A 6,794-nucleotide genomic window follows, 5' to 3' on the forward strand; every position below is an offset into this window, starting at 1 on the left:
TGGGCCATGCTTTGGGCCACCAATGTGTAGAAATTATACTTTTATCTGCTCCGGTATCAAGGATGCCTTCAAACTCTTTTCCATTAATCTTAAGGCGGAGCTTAGGTCTATCATTTAAAGATACAACCAAATAGGCAGAATCATTTCCTGAGGAGCCCATTTTCTTTATCTCAGGTCCTGCAAATTTCTCCCTGGTATTATCAGGGAGGAGCAGCAGCTGAGCTATCCTATCTCCTTTACTAATAGAAAAAACGCCTTTAGGGCTTGAGCACAGGACCTGTATTTCAGGGGAATGTTGACAATCCATAACTCCAGGGTGGACTACTAAGCCCTGCAAGGTGAGTGAACCCCGGCCGAGAATAAGGCCCATGGTTCCCGGGGGCAAGGATGGTATAGGCTCCACTGGCACCGGCTGAATACTCATTTGAGGCATTAGTAGGAAGTCGGAGGCGGCACGCAGGTCCACCCTTGTGGGTCTTCCTGGGTCGCCTCTCTGACTGCTTCCTGGGTCCTGACAAACCGGTTCCCATATCTTTGAGGGCCCTGGGACCGAGGGCCCGATGACCCGTTTTTTGGCACATAAGCTGATTGACTATCAGGTGGGGGAAGAATTCTGCCCTTTATATCCCTCACAGAGCGACACTGGTCAGCTCTATGATAACCCTTGCCACACTTAGAGCAAAGAGTGAGAGTCCCTCCCTGTTTACCTGGAGCTCTGCAATCTTTCTTAAGATGCCCAGGCTTCCTGCAGTTAAAACATGTCCTCTGATTATTTCTGCCCATGGAGCGGTTTTGAGATTGGAGGATGGCGGCCGCTAAGCCTGCATTGGTGAGAGGTCCCCCAAGCTCTCGACAGACCCTGAGCCAGTCTTGTAAGCCTTTGTTCTTTCTTGGGGCTATGGCTGCTCGGCACTCCTTTGTGGCTTGCTCATAGATTAGCTGTTTTATCAGAGGCGCAGCTTGCTCTGACTCTCCAAAAATACGCTCTGCTGCCTCTGTCATTCTGGCCACAAAATCTGAGAAGGATTCCTGTGCACCTTGAGTAATCTTGGTCAACTGCCCACTTGCCTCTCCCTTCTTAGGTAGTGCTTTCCATGCCTTAACAGCAGCAGCTGAGATCTGAGCATATGCTCCCCAATGATAATTTGTCTGGTTAGCAGCGTGTTGTCCCTGACCTGTAAGTAATTCAAAAGTCCACGTTCTCTGATCCCCTTTCATGGTGGCATTGGCCCTTGCCTGCGTCTGGCAGGAGTCCTGCCACAAGGCTTTCCACTCAAGATACATTCCCATACTGGGGGCTACAGCTTTTACTACCGTCTGCCAATCACCAGGAGTCATAGCGTGATTCGCAAGCCTTTCCACTTGTGCTATAGTGAAATTAGCACTGACTCCATAGTTACGGACCGACTCGGCAAGCTCTTTAATCTGTATATACGCTACCGGAGCGTGGACACGCCCACCCTCGGCTCCTTCAAAGACCGGAAATGCCTGTTGTATTTTCCTTTGTTCCTCCTTTGGAATGAACGAGTCTGTGCATTGCCTCTCTGTCCATTGCCTCTCTGCGCAGGGCTGATGCACTACGCAGGGCGGGGGCTCAGCATAGGGTGGAGGTGCACTATGACCTTGAAGCCGACTGCCAAGAGGCCAAGCAGCAAGCTGGCCTTTGCCAGCCGCTTTTGGCTTTTTCCTTGACCGATTAGCTCGCATTTTATCTGGCTGGCACTTTTCTCTCTCATAACGAGCTGTTTCCTCCTCCAAGTCTGTTTCTTCAGAGAAGCTAAATTTTTTATCTGATTCAGAGCTACTAAGAACTAGCTCCTTAAACTCATCTAGTGATGGGTATAGGCTCCTTCTCCTAGAAACCTCCGCTAATTGATCTTTCTTCTTTTCTCTTTTCCCTCTTTTCCTTCTAATCTCTCTCCAGGTATTCCTACCTGACCTTAACTTTTCCTCGGGTTCAAGACCCTTGGAAAGGCCTGTATACTTATTTTGTGTACCATATTTTCTCTTTGCTCCTACTCTCTCTCCCCGCTTTACTTCTGATAGCTTGTCCTGAATTTCCTCTAGAATCCGCCCTGCCTTAACCACTTGATAACATGTGAAAAGGAACAAAAGGGCTTCTAACACTAGAAAAAATTCAAGGCCAAACATTTTCCACTTTACTTCTGATAGACTGTCTTGAATTTCCTTAGAAAGTTCAAGGCCAGGCTTACCTCGTAAAGCTGTACTCACTGGTACTCTCGTTCCCCAGCTGAAAAGTTCTGAATTCATACAGTTGAATCCTTCTTAACAGTCTGCTTTACGGGAACCTTTATTACCGCGACCCGCAGTTCTGGTTCTGGAATGAGGGATCTTCCTTGCGCCGGTGAAACTCCCGTCCCGAGTTTCCTCCCGGGTTTTTTCTTCCCGGATTTTTTCTCGTCCCGGAATTTCTCGTCCCGGAATTTCTCGTCCCGGAATTTCTCGTCCCGGAATTTCTCGTCCCGGAATTTCTCGTCCCGGAATTTCTCTTCCCGGGTTTCGGCACCAATTGTTATTAGACACGTTCTCACGACCGGCCAGGAAAGACGCAACAAACCAGAATCTTCTGCGGCAAAGCTTTATTGCTTACATCTTCAGGAGCCAGAGTGCAAGAGAGCAAGCAAGCAAATGGCGAAACCCCATCCCTTTTTAAGGAGAATTATCCTCCACCTAAGATGTATTACTCCCTGATTGGCTGCAGCCCATCGGCCCAGTTGTCATCACGGGAAAGGCAGAACACATGGTGGGAAAACTGCCCCTGCATGTGTGCAGACTATGTTTACCACTTAGAACACAGCTGTCAGTGCCATCTTATAATGGCAAATGTGAGGGCGGCTCCTCACACTTCTCCTCTATCTCATCACTTATATGAACTGCCCCCATTTTACCCCAACCTGTCCTCTCTTCCTCTCAGACCTGTCTCTCCCTTTGTTTCCAAAGATTATTTTTGTCTCACTTCTGAGTAGGACTGTGCCATCCAGAGTTTGGTGTGGTCTTCTTCCTTCTTGTGTTTCAAATGATATAAGAGGGGTATAGTGGGAATTCACCAGTTTCTTTTTGGCTAATTATAGATTACATGCCGTGTGTGTGTGTGTGTGTGTGTGTGTGTGTGTGTGTGTTTCTGACTGGGCTACTTCACACAGGATGATATTTTCAGTTCCATCTATTGGACTGTGAATTTCATGAAGTCATTGTTTTTGCTAGTTAAGTAGTATTTCATTTTGTAAATATACCACATTTTCTTTACCCATTCCACTGTTGAAAGTACCTCTTGGATTTTTCCAGCTTTAGGCTATTATAAGTAAGGCTGCTATGAACTTAGGTGAGCTTGTCTCTTTGCTCTATGTTCAAACATCATTTGTGCATCTACCCCCAAGCTGTGTGACTGTGGCCTCAGATAAAATAATTTCTAATTTTCTGAGGAACCACCAGACTTGTTTCCAGTGTGGTTGTACCAGTTTGCAATCCCCCAGCAATGGCGGGGTGTTCCACTTTCTGCATATACTCCCTAGCTTCTGCTGACAGCTGAATTTTCGATATTAACCATTCAGATTGGTATGAGATGGAATGTCAGGTTTGTTTTATTTGCATTTTCCTGATGACTAAAGATGTTGGACATTTCTTTTTTCTGTTTTATAGGTTATTTTTAAATTACATTTCAAATGTTCTTCCATTTCCCTCTTTCCCCTATAAAATCCCCCTATCCCATTCTCTCTTCCCCTTGCTTCTACAGTTGCTCCCCCACCTTCCCAGTCCTGCATTCCCTTTCTAGAAGGGCATGGAGCATTCTTAGAAACAAGGGCCTCTCCTCCCATTGATGTCCAACAAAGCTATCCTCAGCTACATGTGTGGATGGAGCCACAGGTCCCTCCGTGTGTACTCTTCAATTGGTTGTTTAGTTCATCGGAACTCTGGGGTACCTGGTTGGTTGATACTGTTGTTCTTTGTATGGTCTACAAACCTTTTCAGCTCCATCAGTCCTTTCTCTAACTCCCCAATCTCCTCAGTCCAGTGGTTGACTGCAATCATCCACTTCTGTATTTGCCAGGCTCTGGCAGAGCCTCTCAGGAGACTATATCAGGTGCCTGACAACAAGTTATTCTTTAAATGTTTCTCAGCCATTCGAGAATCGTCAGTTGAAAATTCTCTATTTAGCCCTGTATCCCATTTTAATAGGCTTATTTGATTCTCTGGAGTCTCAACATCTTGAGTTCTTTGTATAATTTGGATGTTGGCCCTCTTTAAGATGTAGGGTAGTTAATGATCTTTTCCTAGTCAGTGGGTTGCCATTTTCTTCTATTGACAATATCTTTCGCCTTACAGAAGCTTTTCAATTCTTTCACTCAGAGCTATGAATTTTCTGTTTAACACTGCTTTCATTGTGGCCCATAAGTTTGGGTATGTTTTGCTTTTGTTTTTATTAAATTCTAAGAACCCTTTAATTTCTTTATATATTTCTTCCTTGACCAAGTTATCATTGAGTAGTTCAACTTCCATGTATATGTATATGTATATGTATATGTATATGTATATGTATATGTATATGTATATGTATATGTATATGTATATGTATATGTATATGTGTATGTATATGTATATGTGGGCTTTCTGTTGTTTTGTTGTTGTTGAAGAACAGCATTGGTCTTTGGGTATCTGATAGAACGCATGTGATTATTTCAATTTTCTTGTATTTATTAAGGCTTGTTTTACGTCTGATTATATTGTCTATTTTTGAGAAGGTACCACAAGGTTCTCCGAAGAAGGCATCTTCTTTTGTTTTAGGGTTAAATGTTCTGTAGATATCTGTTAAGTCCATTAAGTTTATACCTTCTCTTAGTTTCACTATGTCTCTGTTTAGTTTCTGTTTCCATGATCTGTCCATTGGTGTAAATGGAGTGTCAAAGTCTCCTACTATTATTGTGTAAGGTAGGTCCAATGTGTGCTTTGAGCTTCCTTATATTTCTTTTACAAATGTGGGTGCCATTGCATTTGGAGCTCAGATGTTCAAGATGTTCAAAATTAAGAACTCCTCCTGCTGGATTTTTCCTTTAATCAGTATGTAGTGTTCATCACCATCTTTTTTGATAACTTTTGATTGCAAATTTATTTTATTGGATACTAGAATTGCTATTCCTTCTTGTTTCTTGGGGCCATTTACCTAGAAAATATTATCCTAGTCTTGTCTTTGACACTGAGGTGGGTTTCCTGTAGGAAGTAAAATTCTGGTCCTATTTAAATATCCAGCTTGTTAGTGTATATCTTTTTCTTGGGGAATTAAGTTCATTAATGTTGATTAAGGACCAAGAATTTTTGCTTCCAGTTATTTTCCTATTTAGAGGTAGACATATGTTTATGTGGTTCTCTTCTTTTGATGTTTTTGTGAGAGTAGTTTTTTTTTTTTTTTTTTTTCCTTTTTCTTAGGTGTAGGTTCTATATCTGTGTTGGTCTTTTTCTTCTAATATCCTCTGTAGGACTGGATTGTAAATACATTGTTTAAATTAGGTTTTGTTTTGGAATACCTTGCTTATTTCTTCTTTGATATTTGACACTTTTCCTGACTATATTACCATAGGCTGGCTTCCCCGCCCCCCTTAGGGTCTGTGTGATATCTTCCCAAGATCTTTTGGCATTTAGCTTCTGTGCTGAGAACTCTGGTGTAATTCTGATGAGTATCCATTTATGTGTTACTTGACCTTTCCTGTAACCTCCCCCAGCCTGAAACAGGCTGATCCAGACTTTGACCTTGCTGCCACTAAGAAGGAGATTACCTGGGGTGGAGCCTTCCAACCTAGATGGCTCTATTGTTCTGCCACCTGCCACTGCTCCTCCAAGACACTGCTACTTGCTGAGAGGCCCCTGAGATACGGAGGCTACACCCTATCCTGCACCTGCAGCTGGTTCCAGGCTCCAAGAATGGATTAGCAGGTGATGGGCCTCCCCCAATTTATAAGCACAGTTTGCTATTAAACATTTGAGCCTTGATCAGGAACCTTGACTTGGCTACATTATTTCTCTCGACCTTCTAGTTTCTGTCTTTTCATCCCCAGTTTGCCTCCCAGGTATATTCCTGGTCCATGTGAGCTGCTGGCCCCGGCTCCCAACACTTTCCCCTTACCACTTTCAATATTCTTTATTTGGTTTGTACATTTGGCATTTTACTTATTATGTAATGGGGGATTTTCTTTTCTGGTCCCATCTGTTTGGTGTTCTGTAGGCTTCTTGTACATTTATGGGCATCTCATTGTCTAGGTTAGGAAAGTTTTTATACATGTGCATATATATAATCTTGTTGAAGTTGTTTGCTGTTTCTTTGATTTGGTAATCTGCACTTTTTTCTATACATCACATTTGGTCTTTTGCCATTATAAATTTTAATTTTTCTTCTATTTTGTGTCATGATTATTATGTGGCAATGGTATTTTCTTTTCTGAGAGATATATTTGGTTTTTGTGCATGTTTCTCATGCCTTTAGATGCATATTCATCTAGGTAAACAATAGTTAATTCTATGATTTTGTTAAAAATATTTTTATTGGTTTTTGAGCTGATATGCTCCATTCTTTACACCCAATATTCTTAATGAGGATGTTTCATAGTAGCATTTATGTCGTGAATGTTATCTCTCATATAGTTTCATATTAAATATTTTCATTTACAGCTGTATACATTTCTCCTATACTGACTTCAATGCCTAAGATTCTCTCTTCCATCTTTTGAATTTTATTGGCAAAACTTGTCTTGTTTTCATTCCTCATTTTTTAAAAATTTTATTTT

Source organism: Mus musculus, chromosome 7, assembly GCF_000001635.26.
Source record: "Mus musculus strain C57BL/6J chromosome 7, GRCm38.p6 C57BL/6J".
In the NCBI taxonomy this organism is placed as follows: Eukaryota; Metazoa; Chordata; class Mammalia; order Rodentia; family Muridae; genus Mus; species Mus musculus.